We start from the raw sequence: 20,936 nt of genomic DNA, 5'->3' as shown, positions 1-20,936 counted from the left end.
CTTTTGCGAATAAGTTAGCCACCATATATGCTAGTCGCTTGCTGCAGCTCCACCTATATTTACCTTGCCTTACCTATAAGCTTAGATAGTCTTGATCGCGAGGGTGCGAGATTGCTGAGTCCCTGTGGCTCACAGATTACTATTACACCAAATGCAGGGCCTGATGATTCCGCTCCAGGAGACGCGTACGAGCTCAAGTGGGAGTTCGACAAAGACTCTCAATGATACTATGTTTCTTTTCCCGATGATTAGTAGTGGTGCCCAGTTGGGGGTGAATGGGACCGTGTCGCATGTTGGGTTCTCTTTTATTTTGGCACCGTAGTCGGGCCATGAGTGTTTGGATGATGTAATGTTATTTATGTACTTGATTGACGTGGCGAGTGTAAGCCAACTATGTTATCTCCCCCTTTCATTATTATTATTACATGGGATGTGGTGAAGATTGCCTAACTTGCGACATATGCCTTCCATGCGATTATGTCTCTAAGTCGTGCCTCGACACGTGGGAGCTATAGTCGCATCGAGGGTGTTACATCCAACCATGTCCAAACCCCAAACAGCGAAGGGCCAGACGAGTGGAATGGTCTTCAGGGCTGACGCAGGCTTGTGAGACATGTTGGAGTAAAACTGGCAGCCTTCACATTTGTCAACTATCTCTTGTGCCATCTCATTTGCCCGTGGCCAATAAAATCGTGCTCGGTATGCTTTGTCCACAATGGCCCGAGAGGACGCATGGTGACCATAGGTCCTCAAGTGGATGTCGTTAAGGATCACTCGACCTTCCTCTGGTGTTATGCATTTCTGGCTAACTCCAGTTACACTTTCTCTAAACAGCTGCCCTCTTATCATAGTAAAAGCTTTGGATCGCGGATGACCTTCCAGGCCTCTTCTTCGTCCTCTGGTAGTTCCCTCCTGAGGATGTACGCAATGTACATCACTATCTAGTCGGGAGTGATGACAAAAACCTCCATGATCAAGTCGACTACGACCGGGACTTTGACTTCAGTCGGATCAACAGTACTCTTTGGCTGCGGGGGCTCTTCAGTGAAAGGATCTTCCTGGACTGAAGGTGTATGAATATGCTCCAAAAACACATTACTGGGAATGGCTTCTCTCTTGGAACCTATCTTTGCCAAATCATCGGCTGCTTGATTTTTCAGACAGGGTATATGGTGGAGTTCTAAACCCTCGAACTTCTTTTCTAACTTTCTCACCGCATTGCAGTAGCCAGTCATAGCTGGGCTTCTGACGTCCCACTCCTTCATTACTTGATTCACTACCAAATCTGAGTTGCCGTAGACCATGAGGCGACGGACGCCGAGTGAAATGGCCATACGCAACCCGTACAAAAGTGTCTCATATTTAGCTTCGTTGTTGGAGGAATCGAAATGTATTTGGAGAACATAGCGGAGCTTGTCGCCTCGGTGGGATACCAATACCACCCCAGCACCAGAACCATTCAACATCTTGGATCCATCGAAGAACATGGTCCAGTGGTCCGAGTGAATCTGAGTCGGCAGTTGCTGTTCGATCCACTCGGCGAGGAAATCCGCTATTGCCTGGGACTTGATAGCTTTCTTTGCCTCAAACTTGATATCCAAGGGAAGGAGTTCAATCGCCCATTTTGCCACTCGACCAGTTGCATCTCCGTTGTTCAGAACTTTCGACAATGGGGCGTCGCTGACGACTATAACAGAGTGATCGGAGAAATAATGTGCAACCTTCTTCGTGGTCATGTAAATCCCATATACAAGCTTCTGATAATGTGGATATCTTTTCTTGGATGGAGTTAAAACTTCAGAAACATAATATACTAGGCATTGAACTTTATAGGCTTTTCCTTCTTCTTCCCGCTCGACCATGATTACTGTACTGACAACTTGTCAAGTGGCTGCAATGTAAAGCAGTAAAGGATCTTTGCTGATTGGGGCAGCGAGCACCGGCTGGGTGGAAAGCAGGGCTTTGAGATCTGAAAACGTTGCATCAGCTTCAGGAGTCCACTCGAACTTGTCAGATTTCTTCATCAGTCAGTAAAGAGGCAATGCCTTTTCACCGAGGCGAGAAATGAATCGACTCAAGGCGGCCAAACAACCAATAAGCTTCTGGACATCATGCACGTGCATAGGGCACTTCATTCGGAGTATGGCACCAACTTTCTCTGGGTTCGCGTTGATCCCTCGTTCGGAAATGAGGAAGCCAAGTAACTTTCCGCCGGGAACTCCGAAAGTACACTTTGATGGGTTAAGCTTGATATCATATCTTCTCAAGTTGGCAAAGGTTTCAGCAAGGTCAGTCAGCAGGTCGGAACCTTTGCGCGACTTGACCACAATGTCATCCATGTATGCTTCCACATTCCGATTGATTTGAGTGAGCAGACACTTCTGAATCATCCTCATGAATGTGGCCCCAACGTTCTTGAGACCGAATGGCACGGTTACATAACAAAAACACCCGAAAAGAGTGATGAAAGCTGTTTTTATCTCATCGGGTCCATACAGTCGGATCTAATGGTACCCGGAATAGGCGTCTAGGAAAGACAAACGCTCAAACCCCGTAGTCGAGTCAACAATTTGGTCGATACAGGGGAGAGGAAAATGATCTTTCGGGCAGGCCCGATTGATATGCTTGAAGTCAATGCACATGCGAAGTGAGTCGTCCTTCTTGGGGACCATAACATCATTGGCGAGCCACTCGGAGTGGTAAATCTCACGGATGAACTCAGCTGCCAGGAGCTGAGCCACTTCCTCGCCAATTGCTTTTCTCTTCTGTACGGCGGACCGTCGAAGATGTTCTTTGACTGGTTTTACTTTCGGGTCGACTCGCAAACGATGCTCAGCCAGTCCCCTGGGTACACCCGGCATGTCAGAAGGTTTCCATGCAAAGATGTCCTAGTTCTCACGGAGGAACTAGATGAGTGCTTCTTCCTATTTGCTATCGAGTGAAGTTGAAATACTAGTAGGAGCAACATTAGGATCAGTCAGGTGAATATGAATCGACTTGGTTTCACCGAACGACTGAAATGCAGAATCAGTGGCAGGCTTCTTGGAGCGCAGCAAATCACTCGGATCTGCATTTTTCTGGTATTCTTGCATTTCGACTGCCGCCATTTGTGCATCAACAATTTTTGAGCCCTTCTGGAAGCACTCTTCTGCTTTCTGCTGATTGCCAGTGATAGTGATCACTTCTCTGGGACCAGGCATTTTCAATTTGAGGTATAACATGGTCGAGCCATGAAATGTGCATAGGCAGGCTTACCCAGAATGGCATGATAAGCACTCTTGAAATCTACTACTTCAAATGTCAACTTTTCTTTGCGGTAATTCTTGGAATCACCGAAAACAACATCAAGAGCGATCTGGCCGAGTGATTCAGCCTTCTTGCCGGGTATAACGCCATGGAAACTCATATTACTTTCGCTGAGCTTGGACATCGGAATCCCCATTCCCTTCAAGGTTTCAGCATAAAGGATATTCAGGCCGCTACCACCATCCATCAACACTTTAGTCAGTCGAGTGCCTTCAACAACTGGGTTGACCACCAACGCTTGCCTCCCAGGGGTGGCTATATGTGCTGGATGGTCAGACTGGTCGAATGTGATGGCAGTTTGGGACCAATTCAAATAACTTGGTGTTGCCGGAGCAACCATGTTCACTTCTCTGTTGATAACTTTCAATTGACTTCTGCTCTCAACATCAGCAAAAATCATCAGAGTGGAGTTGACGTTAGGAAAACCATCATCATCCTCTTCCTTGTCCTCATCCTTGTCTGACTCCTTTTCCTTCTCTTTGGGTTGCTTCTCTCGGAATTGCTGGACCAGGAGTCGACACTGTTGAGTGGTGTGCTTGGGATAAATCAAATTACCCTCTTCATCTTTCTTGGTATGAATGTGACATGGCAAATCCAACACATCATTCCCGTCTTGATCTTTCACTTTCTTGGGATTCCAGGGCCCTTTGGGCTTCCCCTTGAACTTTCCTTCAGCCACAACTAAGGCCTCACCAGGAGCAACTGGGTCGGCCTTACGCTTCTGTTTCCAATTGGAAGTACCTCCTCCGGTGTCCTGGTCGACTGTTTTGTGCTTGCCACTCCGGAGTTGGTCTTCCTCTTCGCCGTTAGCATATTTGGTGGCAATCTCCATCATCCGAGTCAGAGTCATATCTCATGTCTGACCGAATTTCAGATTCAACTCCCGATATTTAACACCTTCCTTGAAGGCACAGATTGCTTGGTGATCTGACACATTTTTCACTATATGGTGTAACGTGATCCATCTCTAGATATAATCTCTCAGAGTTTCATTCGGTTTTTGTACACAACACTGCAATTCTGTCAACCCTGCCGGTCACTTGCAAGTACCTTCAAAAGTTCTAACAAACACTCTAGCGAGTTCTTCCCAACTATACATGCTACCAGGTGCTAGCTGGTTCAGCCACGCCCTGGCCGAGCCTTCCAGCATGAGATGGAGGTGCTTCATAGCCACCTCATCATTCCCACCACCAATTTGCACAACAACTCGGTAATCTTCAAGCCAAGTGTCAGGCTTAGACTCACCGGTGAACTTGCTGACTCTAGTCGCCAACCTGAAGTTGGGAGGAATCACTGCGGCCTTGATGGCTCTACTGAAACACTCGGGACCGGAAATGTGCACTCTACTACCAGTTGGATAATCTCTGTCATGACCTTGTCAATGCGGTCTGTTCCTGTCAACCAGACCTTGAACGAGAATAGATCTCGCATCAAAGCCTGGCTCTCTTGGGTCGACTGGTACTCTTCGCTCCCCACTGTGGGGCGCCTGTCATCCTGCCGCCGAGGCACGTATGACCCACTCCTCGGAGGAGGCATGGGCACTCGACGATGGTCATCGTGGCCGAGTCGGTGAACATACTGCTCGCAGTTTCTATACTGATCCTGCCGGTGCCCTCGTCCCTCACGCCGCGTAGGTGATCTTGGGCTGCGAGCCGACTGGACTGTGTCTGCCACCACAGACCTTCTATGGATCCTATTCCGCGACTAAGATACTGCTGTATTCTGTTCTCCAGCTGCTCGAAGCAAGGCTCGGATCTGCATAACACCCTTGCCTACCTCCGACTAGGAAGGCCGGTTGACTCTGCTATTCGGGATGCGGCTGTGAGATTTTAGATCGGAGTGCGGTATACCTGAGTTTGAGGTGGAAAAAGCTATCGTCGACTAATCCGTATCCAATGTATCTATAATTTTTGATTGTTCCATGCTATTATATTATCTATTTTGGATGTTTATGGCCTTTATTATACACTTTTATATTATTTTTGGGACTAACCTATTAACCCAGAGCCCAGTGCCAGTTTTTGTTTCTTCCTTGTTTTAGAGTATCGCAGAAAAGGAAAATCAAACGGAGTCCAATTGACCTGAAACTTCACAGAACTTATTTTTGGACCAGAAGAAGCCCATGGAGTATCGGAGTTGGACCAGGAGAGTCCCGGGCTGCCCACGAGGGTGGGGGGCACGCCCACTCCCCCTGGGCGCGCCCCCCTGCCTCGTGGACAGCCCAGAGATCCACCGACGTATTTCTTCCTCCTATATATACCCACATACCCTAAAAACATCGGGGAGCACAATAGATCGGAAGTTCCACTGCCAGAAGCCTCCGTAGCCACCAAAAACCAATCTAGACCCGTTTCGGCACCCTGCCGGAGGGGGCAATCCCTCTCCGGTGGCCATCTTCATCATCCTGGTGCTCTCCATGATGAGGAGGGTAGTTCTCCCTCGAGGCTGAGGGTATGTACTAGTAGCTACGTGTTAGATCTCTCGTGTTCTTGAGGTGGTACGATCTTGATGTATCGCGAGCTTTGCTATTATAGTTGGATCTTATGATGTTTCTCCCCCTCTACTCTCTTGTAATGGATTGAATTTTCCCTTTGAAGTTATCTTATCGGATTGAGTCTTTAAGGATTTGAGAACACTTGATGTAATAACCATGTTGACAACGGGTTATTCTATTGATTCACTTGATGTATGTTTTGGTGATCAATTTGCGGGTTCCGCCCATGAACCTATGCATAGAGGTTGGCACACGTTTTCATCTAGACTCTCCAGTAGAATCTTTGGGGCACTCTTTGAGGTAATTTGTGTTGGTTGAATAGATGAATCTGAGATTGTGTGATGCATATCTTATAATCATACCCACGGATACTTGAGGTGACATTGGAGTATCTAGGTGACATTAGAGTTTTGGTTGATTTGTGTCTTAAGGTGTTATTCTAGTACGAACTCTAGGGCTGTTTGTGACACTTATAGGAATAGCCCAAAGGATTTATTGGAAAGAATAACTTTGAGGTGGTTTCATACCCTGCCATAATCTCTTCGTTTGTTCTCCTCTATTAGTGACTTTGGAGTGACTCTTTGTTGCATGTTGAGGGATAGTTATATGATCCAATTATGTTATTATTGTTGAGAGAACTCGTACTAGTGAAAGTATGAACCCTAGGCCTTGTTTCAACGCATTGCAATACCTTTTGTGCTCACTTTTATCATTACTTATCTTGCTGTTTTTATATTTTCAGATTACAAAAACCTATATCTACCATCCATATACCACTTGTATCACCATCTCTTCGCCGAACTAGTGCACCTATACAATTTACCATTGTATTGGGTGTGTTGGGGACACAAGAGACTCTTTGTTATTTGGTTGCAGGGTTGCTTGAGAGAGACCATCTTGATCCTATGCCTCCTACGGATTGATAAACCTTTGGTCATCCACTTGAGGGAAATTTTCTACTGTCCTACAAACCTTTGCACTTGGAGGCCCAACAACGTCTACAAGAAGAAGGTTGTGTAGTAGACATCAAGCTCTTTTCTAGCACTGTTGCCGGGGAGGTTAGCGCTTGAAGGTATATCTTTAGATCTTGCAATCGAATCTTTTTGTTTCTTGTTTTAGCACTAGTTTAGTTTATAAAAGAAAACTACAAAAAAATATGGAATTGAGTTTGCCTCATACGCTTCATCTTTTTAATATCTTTCATGAGTATGATGGAAAGGAAAATTGTGCCAAAGTGTTAGAAGAAGAATGCATTAAAAATTTTGGCACTAAATATTTGAATGATGAGCATGATTGCAATGTTGTTAATATGAATTCCTTGAATATCTATGATGCTAATGATATGCAAAGCCACAAGCTTGGGGATGCTATGTTTGATGAATATGATATTTTTAGTCCCCCAAGTTTTGATGTGCAAATTTATTATGATGATAGCATGCCTCCTATTTATGATGATTATGTTGATGAAAGTGGTTTCGGAGAGGTCATGACTTTATTTTGTGATGAATCCACTATTTCGGAAGAGGTTCCAATTGATTATGAGAACAAAGTTGCTATCTATGATGATTATTGTGATGACTTGTATGCTATAAAGAATAATGATATCCATGAATCTTGTCATCATGATTTTAGTTTTCAATTGGATTATGCCTCACATGATAATTATTTTGTTGAGTTTGCTCCCACTATTATTCATGAGAAGAATTTTGCTTGTGTGGAGAGTAGTAAATTTTCTATGCTTGTAGATCATGAAAAGAATGCTTTATGTGATGGTTGTATTGTTGAATTCATTCATGATGCTACTGAAAATTATTATGAGGGAGGAATATATGCAATAATATCAAGTTTCCTCTCTATGTGCTTAAAGTTTTGAAGTAATGCTTGTTTTGCCCTCCTATGCTAGTTGATTATTGTTCCCATAAGTTGTTTGCTCAAAAAATCCCTATGCATAGGAAGTGGGTTAGACTTAAATGTGCTAGTCATATTCTTCATGATGCTCTCTTTATGTTATAATTCTTATCTATTATGTGAGCATCGTTGAAATCATCATGCCTAGCTAGGGGCGTTAAACGATAGCGCTTGTTGGGAGGCAACCCAACTTTATTTTTGTTCCTTGCCTTTTGCTCCTGTTTAGTAATAAATAATTTATCTAGCCTCTGTTATGATTGAGTTTGCATGTATTAATTAGTGTTTGTTCCAAGTAGAACCCTTGGGAAGACTTGGGGAAAGTCTTGTTGATCTTGCTGTAAAAAACAGAAACTTTAGCGCTCATAAGAATTGCTGCCATTTTTTATTGGAGAGTGATATTTAGTTAATTATTTTTGAATATGATTAATAGATAAATTCCTCAGGTCCAGCAATTTATTTTATAATTTTTGGGGCTCCATAAGTATACGTTAGTTACAGATTACTACAGACTGTTCTGTTTTTGACAGATTCTATTTTTCATGTGTTGTTTACTTATTTAGATGAGTCTATGGCTAGTAAAAGAGTTTATAAACCAAAGAGAAGTTGGAATAATTAGGTTTAACACCAATATAAATAATGAATGAGTTCATTACAGTACCTTGAAGTGGTGTTTTGTTTTCTTTCGCTAACGGAGCTTACGAGTTTTCTGTTAAGTTTTGTGTTGTGAAGTTTTCAAGTTTTGGGTAAAGATTCGATGGACTATGGAATAAGGAGTGGCAAGAGCCTAAGATTGGGGATGCCTAAGGCACCCCAAGTTAATATTCAAGTACTACCAAGAGCCTAAGCTTGGGGATGCCCCGGAAGGCATCCCCTCTTTCATCTTCGTTCATCGGTAACTTTACTTGGAGCTATATTTTTATTCACCACATGATATGTGTTTTGCTTGGAGCGTCATTTTATTTTCTTTAGTTTTGCTTGCTGTTTGAATAAAATACCAACATCTGAAATTCTTAAATGTTAGAGAGTCTTCATATAGTTGCATAATTGTTCGACTACTCATTGATCTTCACTTATATCTTTCGGAGTAGTTTGTCATTTGCTCTAGTGCTTCAGTTATATCTTTTTAGAGCACGGTGGTGGTTTTATTTTGAAGAAATAGATGAGTTCTCATGCTTCACTTATATTATTTTGAGAGTCTTCAGAATAGCATGGTAGTTTTCTTTGGTTATGAAGCTAGTCCTAATATGATGGGCATCCAAGAGGGATATAATAAAAGCTTTCATATAAAGTGCATTGAATACTAAGAGAAGTTTGATACTTGATGATTGTTTTGAGATATGGAGATAGTGATATCAAAGTTGTGCTAGTTGAGTAGTTGTGAATTTGAGGAATATTTGTGTTGAAGTTTGCAAGTCCCGTAGCATGCATGTATGGTAAACGTTGTGTAACAAATTTGAAACATGAGGTGTTATTTGATTGTCTTCCTTATGAGTGTCGGTCGGGGACGAGCGATGGTCTTTTCCTACCAATCTACCCCCCTAGGAGCATGCGTGTAATGCTTGATTTTTGATGACTTGTAGATTTTTGCAATAAGTATGTGAGTTCTTTATGACTAATGTTGAGTCCATTGATTATACACACTCTTACCCTTCCATCATTGCTAGCCTCTTCGGTACCGTGCATTGCCCTTTCTCACATTGAGAGTTAGTGCAAACTTCACCGGTGCATCCAAACCTCGTGATATGATACGCTCTATCACACATAAACCTCCTTATATCTTCCTCAAAACAGCCACCATACCTACCTATTATGGCATTTCCATAGCCATTCCGAGATATATTGCCATGCAACTTTCCACCGTTCCGCTTATTATGACATGCATCATCATTGTCATATTGCTTTGCATGATCATGTAGTTGACATCGTATTTGAGGCAAAGCCACCGTTCATAATTTTTCATACATGTCACACTTGATTCATCGCAATCCCGGTACACCGCCGGAGGCATTCATATAGAGTCATATCTTGTTCTAAGTATCGAGTTGTAATTCTTGAGTTGTAAGTAAATAGAAGTGTGATGATCATCATTCATAGAGCATTGTCCCCAAAAAAAAGAAAAAAAGAAAGGCAAAAAAAAGAAAGGCCAAATAAAAAAGGAAAGGCCAAATAAAAAAATATAAAAAATAAATAAAAGGGACAATGCTACTATCCTTTTTCCACACTTGTGCTTCAAAGTAGCACCATGATCTTTATGAAAGAGAGTCTCTGTTTTGTCACTTTCATATACTAGTGGGAATTTTTCATTATAGAACTTGGCTTGTATATTCCAACAATGGGCCTCCTCAAGTGCCCTAGGTCTTCGTGAGCAAGCAAGTTGGATGCACACCCACTTAGTTTCTTTTGTTGAGCTTTCATACATTTATAGCTCTAGTGCATCCGTTGCATGGCAATCTCTACTCCTTGCATTGACATCAATTGATGGGCATCTCCCTAGCCCATTGATTAGTCGCGTCAATGTGAGACTTTCTCCTTTTTGTCTTCTCCACATAACCCCCTCATTATATTCTATTCCACCCATAGTGCTATATCCATGGCTCACGCTCATGTATTGCGTGAAAGTTGAAAAAAGTTTGAGATTACTAATGTATGAAACAATTGCTTGGCTTGTCATCGGGGTTGTGCATGATAAGAGCATTCTTGTGTGATGAAAATGGAGCATGACCAAATTATATGATTTTGTGGGGATGAACTTTCTTTGGCCATGTTATTTTGAGAAGACATGATTGCTTAGTTAGTATGCTTGAAGTATTATTATTTTTATGTCAATATTAACTTTTATCTTGAATCTTATGGATCTGAACATTCATGCCCAAATGAAGAGAATTACATCGAGAAATATGTTAGGTAGCATTCCACATCAAAAATTCTGTTTTTATCATTTACCTACTCGAGGACGAGTAGGAATTAAGCTTGGGGATGCTGATACGTCTCCAACGTATCTATAATTTTTGATTGTTCCATGCTATTATATTATTTATGGGCTTTATTATACACTTTTATATTATTTTTGGGGATGTTTATGGGCTTTATTATACACTTTTATATTATTTTTGGGACTAACCTATTAACCCAGAGCCCAGTGTCAGTTTCTGTTTTTTCCTTGTTTTAGAGGATCGCAGAAAAGGAAAATCAAACGGAGTCCAATTGACCTGAAACTTCACGAAACTTATTTTTGGACTAGAAGAAGCCCAGGGAGTATCAGAGTTGGACCAGGAGAGTCCCGGGCTTCCCAAGAGGGTGGGGGGCGCGCCCACTCCCCCTGGGCCCGCCCCCTGCCTCGTGGACAGCCCGGAGATCCACCGACGTACTTCTTCCTCCTATATATACCCATATACCCTAAAAACATCAGGGAGCACAATAGATCGGGAGTTCCGCCACCAGAAGCCTCTGTAGCCACCAAAAACCAATCTAGACTCGTTCCGGCACCCTGCCAGAAGGGGCAACCCTCTCCGGTGGCCATCTTCATCATCCCGGTGCTCTCCATGACGAGGAGGGAGTAGTTCTCCCTCGGGGCTGCGGGTATGTACCAGTAGCTATGTGTTTGATTTCTCTCTCTCTCTCTCTCGTGTTCTTGAGGTGGTACGATCTTGATGTATCGTGAGCTTTGCTATTATAGTTGGATCTTATGATGTTTGTCCCCCTCTACTCTCTTGTAATGGATTGAGTTTTCCCTTTGAAGTTATCTTATCGGATTAAGTCTTTAAGGATTTGAGAACACTTGATGTACGTCTTGCGTGGGATAACCGTGGTGACAATGGGTTATTCTATTGATTCACTTGATGTATGTTTTGGTGATCAACTTGCGGGTTCCGCCCATGAACCTATGCATAGGGGTTGGCACACGTTTTCATCTTGATTCTCCGGTAGAATCTTTGGGGCACTCTTTGAGGTACTTTGTGTTGGTTGAATAGATGAATCTGAGATTGTGTGATGCGTATCGTATAATCATACCGACGGATACTTGAGGTGACATTGGAGTATCTAGGTGACATTAGGGTTTTGGTTGATTTGTGTCTTAAGGTGTTATTCTAGTATGAACTCTAGGGCTGTTTGTGACACTTATAGGAATAGCCCAACGGATTGATTGGAAAGAATAACTTTGAGGTGGTTTCGTACCCTACCATAATCTCTTCGTTTGTTCTCCGCTATTAGTGACTTTGTAGTGACTCTTTGTTGCATGTTGAGGGATAGTTATATGATCCAATTATGTTATTATTGTTGAGAGGACTTGCACTAGTGAAAGTATGAACCCTAGGCCTTGTTTCAACGCATTGCAATACCGTCTGTGCTCACTTTTATCATTAGTTACCTTGCTGTTTTTATATTTTAAGATTACAAAAACCTTTATCTACCATCCATATACCACTTGTATCACCATCTCTTCGCCGAACTAGTGCACCTATACACTTTACCATTGTATTGGGTGTGTTGGGGACACAAGAGACTCTTTGTTATTTGGTTGCAGGGTTGCTTGAGAGAGACCATCTTCATCCTACACCTCCTACGGATTGATAATACTTAGGTCATCCACTTGAGGGATATTTTCTACTATCCTACAAACCTCTGCACTTGGAGGCCCAACAACGTCTACAAGAAGAAGGTTGTGTAGTAGACATCATCGACTGGATTCAGGGATCCGCTACCGAGCATGTTTGTCGAGTGCATGCTACAGGTTCTCCAGTTGAGTGCGCTCAGCCAAGATGGCGAGGCGCGCTTCCTCCAAGGCCCGGGCCTCGGTGGTTTCTGCAACGGTGGGAGTGTGAAGTGCATCCATGTTGCAGTGGCGAAGCTCTTCCCTCCACTGCGAAGAAAGGGGCTCGGGCGGTACTCCTCGTGAACGTGCGACGGATCACCGCCATCATCGCCACCGTCATTACGGGGGAAGCCAGGAGGACTGGGTGGTCCGTCGACCATCAAGTCTTCTGCCGCGGGATTGCTGCTGAGGGAGTCCTGGATTAGGGGGTCTCCGGACAGCCGGACTATATCCTTTGGCCGGACTGTTGGATTATGAAGATACGAGATTGAAGACTTCGTCCCGTGTCCGGATGGGACTCTACTTGGCGTGGAAGGCAAGCGAGGCAATATGGATATGTATATCTCCTCCTTTGTAACCGACCTTGTGTAAGCCTAGCCCCCCTACGGTGTCTATATAAACCGAAGGGTTTAGTCCGCAGGACAATATACAATCATACCATAGGCTAGCTTCTAGGGTTTAGCCTCTTTGATCTCGTGGTAGATCAACTCTTGTAATACTCATATCATCAAGAACAATCAAGTAGCACGTAGGGTATTACCTCCATCAAGAGGGCACGAACCTGGGTAAACATCGTGTCCCTTGTCTCCTGTTACCATCCGCCTCAGACGCACAGTTCGGGACCCCCTACCCGAGATCCGCCGGTTTTGACACCGACATTGGTGCTTTCATGGAGAGTTCCACTATGTCGTCACCATAAGGCTTGATGGCTTCTTCGATCATCGCTAGTGACGCGGTCCAGGGTGAGGCTTTCCTCTGCGGACAGATCTTCGTATTCGGTGGCTTCGCACTGCGAGCCAATTCTCTTGGCCATCTAGAGCAGATCGAGAGCTACGCTCCTGGCCATCAGGTCAGGTTCGGAAACTTAAACTACACCACCGACATCCACGGAGACTTGATCTTCGATGGATTCGAGCCCAAGTCGGGTACGCCGCACAGTCATGACGAGCATGATATAACTCTACCGTCGGACAGTGTTCGGGAGATCGCATTCACAACCACTTCGGCCGTTAATCCAGAGCAAATCGCGCCGTCCGAGAGCGGAGGGATAGACCCCGCCATGGAAGCCGCCCTCTCGGTGGCAATAGAGCCAGATACTGACTTCACCTCTTACGAGAGCCGTGTCGCCGAACCACTGGGTTCATCTCCGGCCATGGACTCCGAGCCGATCACATCCGTGCCCGTCGAATCCGACTGGGCGCCGATCATGGAGGTCACCTCCACGGATATTTTTCAGCACTCGCCCTTCGGCGACATGCTAAATTCATTAAGGTCTCTCCCCCTGTGAGGACAACCTTGGCTGAACTATGTCCGGCTAGAATGGGATGCAGACGACGAAGAAATTTGCTGCCCACCCACCACCCACTTAGTAGCCACTGTCGACGACTTAACCAACATGCTCGACTTCGACTCCGAAGACTTTCATGGTATGGACGACGAAGCCAGAGACGAACAGGAACCACTGCCCTCAGGGCACTAGACCGCCACCTCATCATATGACATATACATGGTGGACACCCCCAAAGAAGGCAATGGCGACGAGACAGCGGAGGATGACCCCTCCAAGAAGCAACCCAAGCGCCGACGTCAGCGGCGCCGCTCTAAGTCCCGCCACAGCAAGAGCAGTGATACTGGCACAGGAGATAATAACACTCCGGATAGTGCCAAAGACAACAACAGTCCCCTCCAGAACGATGTAGAGCTGGAGGACGAACAAGCTAGCCCTCCAGAGCAGGCAACAGATGGAGAACGGGAGGAGGACAATTACATGCCTCTCTCCGAAGACGAGGCGAGCCTCGGCGACGACGAATTTATCGTGCCTGAGGACCCCGTCAAGCAAGAGCGCTTCAAGCGCCGGCTTATGGCCATGGCAAATAGCCTAAAGAAAAAGCAGCAACAACTTCAAGCTGATCAATACTTGCTAGCAGACAGGTGGACCGAAGTCCTTGCGGCCGAGGAGCATGAACTCGAGCGTCCATCCAAGAGTTACCCAAAACACAGGTTGTTGCCTCACCTCGAGGAGGAAGCATTGAAACCTCATTCACTAGTGTACGATGCGGCTGACCGGCCACTACGCGGCCGAGCCAGAGAGGCGTTTCTGCCTGAAGTTCAGCCCGCACCCCATCGCCACTCAATCAAAAATACTAAGGCCCGGGGCAATACAAAGGACCTGCGAGACATATTGGACAGTAAGGCAAAAATCTCAAGGTCAATATACGGGACACGGGCACGCGCGCCAACACGGGACAATGATCGTCGCATCGGATACACGAAGAGTAAATCCGGCCGGGCCAAATACATCAGACAAGACTCATACAAACTGCGTCGGGATATAGATCAGCACAGAGGCGCCGCACACCCCCTATGCTTCACTGATGAAGTTATGAATCATGAATTCTCGGAGGGTTTCAAACCCGTCAATATTGAATCATACGATAGCACAACAGATCCCGCTGTATGGATTGAGGATTTCCTCCTTCGCATCCACATAGCTCGCGGTGATGATCTACATGCCATCAAGTACCTCCCACTAAAACTCAAAGGACTAGCTCGGCATTGGCTGAACAGCTTGCCAGCAGATTCCGTCGGCAGTTGGGAGGATCTGGAAGACGCATTCCTTGACAACTTCCAGGGCACTTATGTGTGGCCACCGGATGCTGATGACTTGAGCCACATAACCCAGCAGCCAGGGGAATCGGCCAGACAATTCTGGACACGGTTCCTGACTAAGAAAAACCAAATTGTAGACTATCCGGATGCATAGGCCCTAGTGGCATTCAAGCGTAACATCCATGATGAGTGGCTCGCCCGCCACCTCGGCCAGGAGAAGCCGATATCTATGGCAGCCCTCATAAGACTCATGACCCGCTTTTGCGCTGGCGAGGACAGCTGGCTGGCTCACAGCAACAACACATCGAGGAATCCAGATACCTCGGATACCAAAGATGTTAACGGTAGGCAGCATCGTAACAGACCAAAGTGCTGCAATAACGGAAATAACACCGAAGATACGGTAGTGAATGCCGGATTCAGAGGCTCTAGATCTGGTCAGCGGAAAAAGCCATTTAAAAGAAATACTCCGGCTCCGTCCAGTCTGGAACGCATACTGGTCGCTCATGTCAAATCCACGGCACCACCGACAAGCCAGCCAATCACACCAACAGAGAATGCTGGGTGTTCAAGCAGGCCAGCAAGTTAAATGCCGAAATCAAGGACAAGGGGCTGCATAGCGATGACGACGAGGATCCCCGGTCGCAGAACACAGGAGGACAGAAGGGGTTTCCCCCACAAGTGAAGACGGTGAACATGATATACGCAACCCACATTCCCAAGAGGGAGTGGAAGCGTGCACTAAGGGACGTCTATGCGATGGAGCCCGTCGCCCCAAAGTTCAACCCATGGTATGCTTGCCCGATCACCTTCGATCGCAGGGACCACCCCACTAGCATCCATCATGACGGATCCGCCACACTGGTCCTAGACCCCATCATTGAAGGATTTCACCTCACTCGAGTCCTTATGGACGGCGGCAGCAACCTGAACCTGCTTTATCAAGATACAGTGCGAAAAATGGGTATCGATCCCTCGAGGATCAAACCTAGCAAAACCACCTTTAAAGGCATCATCCCAGGTGTAGAGGCCCATTACACAGGCTCAATCACACTGGAAGTGGTCTTCGGATCACCGGACAACTTCCGAAGCGAAGAGTTAATCTTCGACATCGTCCTATTTGGCAGTGGCTATCATGCACTGCTCAGACGGACAACATTTGCAAAATTCAATGTAGTGCCGCATTACGCATACCTCAAGCTCAAGATGCCAGGACCTCATGGGGTCATAATAGTAAATGGAAACACAGAACGCTCACTCCGTACAGAAGAGCACACTGCGGCCCTTGCAGCAGAAGCACAAAGCAACCTGTTCAGGCAGACCACTCATTCGGCGTCACATCCCTCGGACACCTTCAAGCGATTCTGGAACAAGCTGCAACAAGATCGCCTGGCACGATCAGAGCTTGCCTAGCAATTCGGCCCCCGTCCTAGTCCCAGTCAAGCGACAAAATCAGTGCTGCGCGTACATAACTACGCACTGAAAATACCATGGACATAGGCAGGGGCAAGATCAGGACACGCCCGCAATGTGGATTAACCACCCTAGGGGCTGTATACCTTTATCATTCCTTTTTTCTTCCAGGGCCTAACTCTTTGGAAGCCCTTTTCGGCAGTACGATTGCCGGACACATTCCAGAAGCAACAACCAAGGCGGCAAGAAGCTAAGATGAACACGGGAATCCTCAGGTGGTCTCTAATAATAATAATAATTGATATACCCATTTTTTACTATCTATGCACAGCTCGCCCTGGGATAGGACATTTCGAATTGTCGTACTTTCTGCTTATTGCACTACTTGTACCAGTATGCTTCGACGTATTATTTAAATAACAATGCATATCATTAATCTGTCATTGCATCATTTAAGTTTTTCCCTTTTTCTCTCACTTATACATCCATTTACGACAATCCGCACCCGCACGTTCGGGTACGGTCAGTTCGCCAATGGTTCTCGTTTACCCCCATAATACGGTGCAAGAAGTCCGAACACTTTCGATAGTGCGGCACCCCGAACTTATAGCATTATATGCATCAGCTCCGAATCATGTCTTTGGTCAAATGTTGGGTTGCCTGTCTCCCATGCTTTGGTACCTTACGTTCCACTATATCGGCTAAGGTAGCGGTGGGAGAACTACTGCGATTATGTCCCGGTTCTTCCGGATGAGCACCTCAATATAGAAAGCCAAAAACTGACTGTCATGATAAGGCGAGAGACTGGTCGCTGTTCAAGAGGTCTCAAGTCCTTAAAGACTTTTTCCGCTTTGGGCGAGGAGTCGGCCTTGTCCAGCTTAGGCGTGTATACCGCCCCAAATTCGGCCCTCTGAATACCAGGGGCTTCGCCAAAATTTAAAATCATAGACTTCTATGGCTAAGTGAGAGTGATAAAGCATTATAGTACGATTGCCTGGTTCGTCGCGCTGAACACCTCCCTTGAAGGACCCAAAACTGGGGTAAAGAGTGCTCAGGTTTATCCCGAACACCCCTGTCGGTGTCAAAACCGGCAGATCTCGGGTAGGGGGTCCCGAACTGTGCGTCTAAGGCGGATGGTAACAGGAGGCAGGGGACACGATGTTTTACCCAGGTTCGGGCCCTCTTGATGGAGGTAAAACCCTACGTCCTGCTTGATTATTCTTGATAATATGAGTAGTACAAGAGTAGATCTACCACATGCTCGGTGAGGCTAAACCCTAGAAGCTAGCCTATGGTATGATTGTATGTTGTCCTACAGACTAAAACCCTCCGGTTTATATACACACCGGAGGGGGCTAGGGTTAAACAAGGTCGGTTACAAAGGAGGAGATATCCATATCCATATTGCCTAGCTTGCCTTCCACGCCAAGTAGAATCCCATCCGGACACGGGACCAAGTCTTCAATCTCGTATCTTCATAGTCCAACAACCCGGCTAAAGGATATAGTCCGGCTGTCCGGAGACCCCCTAATCCAGGACTCCTTCAGTAGCCCCTGAACCAGGCTTCAATGACAACGAGTCTGGCGCGTAGTGTTGTCTTCGGCATTGCAAGGCGGGTTCCTCCTCCGACCCTGCAAAATAAGTTCCACATACCACCGTAGAGAGAATAATATTTCCACAAATCTAATCTGCTGACATGTTTTGGCAGCATGACATCACGCCATGGCCCGGTAATTATTTGAACCATTTTGCTTTAACCAGCCCCGCACATAACGCGAGGTAGTTTCTTGACACGTCTTGTCAAAGCAGAGATCGTGTTCCCCTTATCACGGGATTCTCATCAATATGGACGTGGGTAACCCAACCACGCCACCAATTACGGCGCTTGGGGGATAAGCGAGTTTTACCAGGCTAGTGGGGGGCACATAGTTTCGTCCGCCCTTATAAAGGGATAAGGTCTCACCTTTTTCTACCCACGCCTTCTTCCTCCTTGCTCATCCATTCTCACGCACTGGAGCTCCAGCGCCCAAGTCCACATCCTTTTCCTCAACTCTCCTCAAACATGTCCGGAGCGGGAGGCAAGTGGATGGCCTCCTCCGTCATGGAGGGACACATCAAAAAGCTACGTGGAGCCAGATACTTAGCCGCGGATATCGCGCACCGGCTGCCTGCCGCGGGGCAGGTCGTCCCTACCCCAGAACCTCACGAAAGGGTGGTTTTCCTCCCCCACTTCGTCCGTGGACTGGGGTTTCCCCTCCATCCATTCGTCCGGGGCCTTATCTTCTATTATGGGCTGGACTTTCATGATCTGGCCCCGAATTTCATCCTCAACATCTCGGTGTTCATCGTCGTGTGTGAGGCTTTCCTCCGCATCCGGCCCCACTTCGGCCTGTGGCTGAAGACCTTCAATATCAAGCCGAAGGTGGTTGGCGGCCAACAAGCGGAATGCGGCGGAGCCATGGTGGGCAAAATGTCCAACATTATATGGCTCGAGGGCTCCTTCGTGGAGACCATAAAGGGGTGGCAATCGGGGTGGTTCTACATCACTGAGCCGCACGACACCAACTGGGTGGCGGGCCCCGAGTTTTGATCCAGAATCCCCACGCGGCTCACTTCTTGGAAGGAGAAGGGCCTGTCCTAGGGTTCATCGGTGGAGCTGGACGGACTCCAGAAGTGTATCCGGAACATGACAAGCAAGAAACTTAAGCTTGTCAACATAGTCCAGGTCATGCTCTTCCGCCGGATCCTCCCGTGTCAACAACGGGATTTCAACTTATGGGAGTTCGACCCGGCCCAGCACCAGATTCTAAGCGAGCTCTCCGACACGACGCATAAGGACGTCTGGAGGGTGCTGTTCAAGGGCGCCGAGGTCCCTCCTTCTCTTACTGAGGACCGCGGGCTAAGCATGAAGCGCCCTGCGAATCCGATAAGTTCTATACATCTGGTAGGGTGTTTATTTCCCATAGCTTAACCATGTGTGGGGTCTGAGCTCCCATGCCTTTGACAGGACTGGGTGGAGACATCGGAGCAGATTAACTGTCCGGCCCCTCTGCCCGAAGACCCCACAGACGCTCTTCGGACAAAGATGCGGACTCCGGCTCCTTATGAGGTGCCGGAGAAGACCAAGAAGAAGGCCAAGGGAACCCGAAAGAGTTCCCGACGCCAGGTGGTATCGGACTCATCGTCTGATCCCTCCGAGGCACACTCCTCCTGTGAAAACGAGGAGAAGGAAGATGAAGATTCTCCCCCTCCAGCCGGGGGAGACAAGAAAAGGAAGGCCGCACAACCGGGGAGGCCGAAGGGTCCAAGAAGGGAAGGACTCTCCTTCCGGACTGCTCCACCACCGCCGCCGACGGCGAAGACGAGTGGCTGCTCAAGGCCAAGCCCCTAACGAAGTCGTAAGTATTCGGATACCAGAGTAACTCATAGCATACCTTTGTCGCACTGCTTCTCCTAACATCGAATATGATTATGCAGTCCGCCCCAAGCCCGTATCGACGTATCATCGTCGGACGGTTCCTTAGACTCGTCGGACATGAATAGTGATACACTTCCAACCGCCTCCTCCCCTTGCCCTATGGACAACGCCGAGGTATTGCCTCAAGGGGCACCGAGCCCGGGGGAGACAGTCCCGGAGGCGCCTCACGGTGACCTTCCAGACTCTAGGAGCAAAGGTAGCAAGGCTCCCAGGGGCTCCAAGTTCGGCCCTCAGCCGGACACCGCGCCGGAACCTCCAGTGGTTCTGGACTCGAGCAGGCGGCCCTCTTCCAAGAGGGGCAAGCCGCCTGTGCCGGTGACCTCTGTCCATCCAGAGGCACCGGACAACCTGCTGGGAGCGCTTCGCGGCGCTTCCATCGACGAAGAGCACCGCACTATTATGAGTGCGGTGATCAAGAAGGTTCAGTCCGCCAAGAGCGGACTGACTGAAGCCTATGCCAGCCTTCTAACAGGCTTTGAGGTAAGTATTTAAAATATAGGAAAATATTACCGCATAGACAGTAGCCCCTGATGCTCTATTCGGTGTTCACAAAGAAAAGCCGAATAGAGGATCAAATAATATCTGCAAGAGTCTAATATAAGTATGTCTGTATGCGTATGCAGGCTTCGCTGCTGACCTCTGCCGCACTGACTGCGGAGGTCGCCGCACTGAAGCAGGACGTCGAGGGGTCTGAGAAAGAGCTCGGCCTTGCCAAGAGGCAGCTCGAGGAGAACAAAGGTAAGTAATACCTTGTCTATATAAAAAAGAAAATGTGGTTGCGAAATGATAGGATCATCATGAATGTGCCAGGGGCCACGACCGAAGTGGCGACCCTGAAGCAAGCGCTGTCCGAGGCCGAGAACAAAGCGGCCAAGGAGCGCACCGAGCGGGAAAAACAAGAGGCACGGGTGGGC

This window comes from Triticum aestivum, chromosome 5A, assembly GCF_018294505.1.
Source record: "Triticum aestivum cultivar Chinese Spring chromosome 5A, IWGSC CS RefSeq v2.1, whole genome shotgun sequence".
Taxonomy (NCBI): Eukaryota; Viridiplantae; Streptophyta; class Magnoliopsida; order Poales; family Poaceae; genus Triticum; species Triticum aestivum.
The sequence above is the reverse complement of the archived record's forward strand: the minus strand, read 5'-3'. Positions refer to the sequence as shown.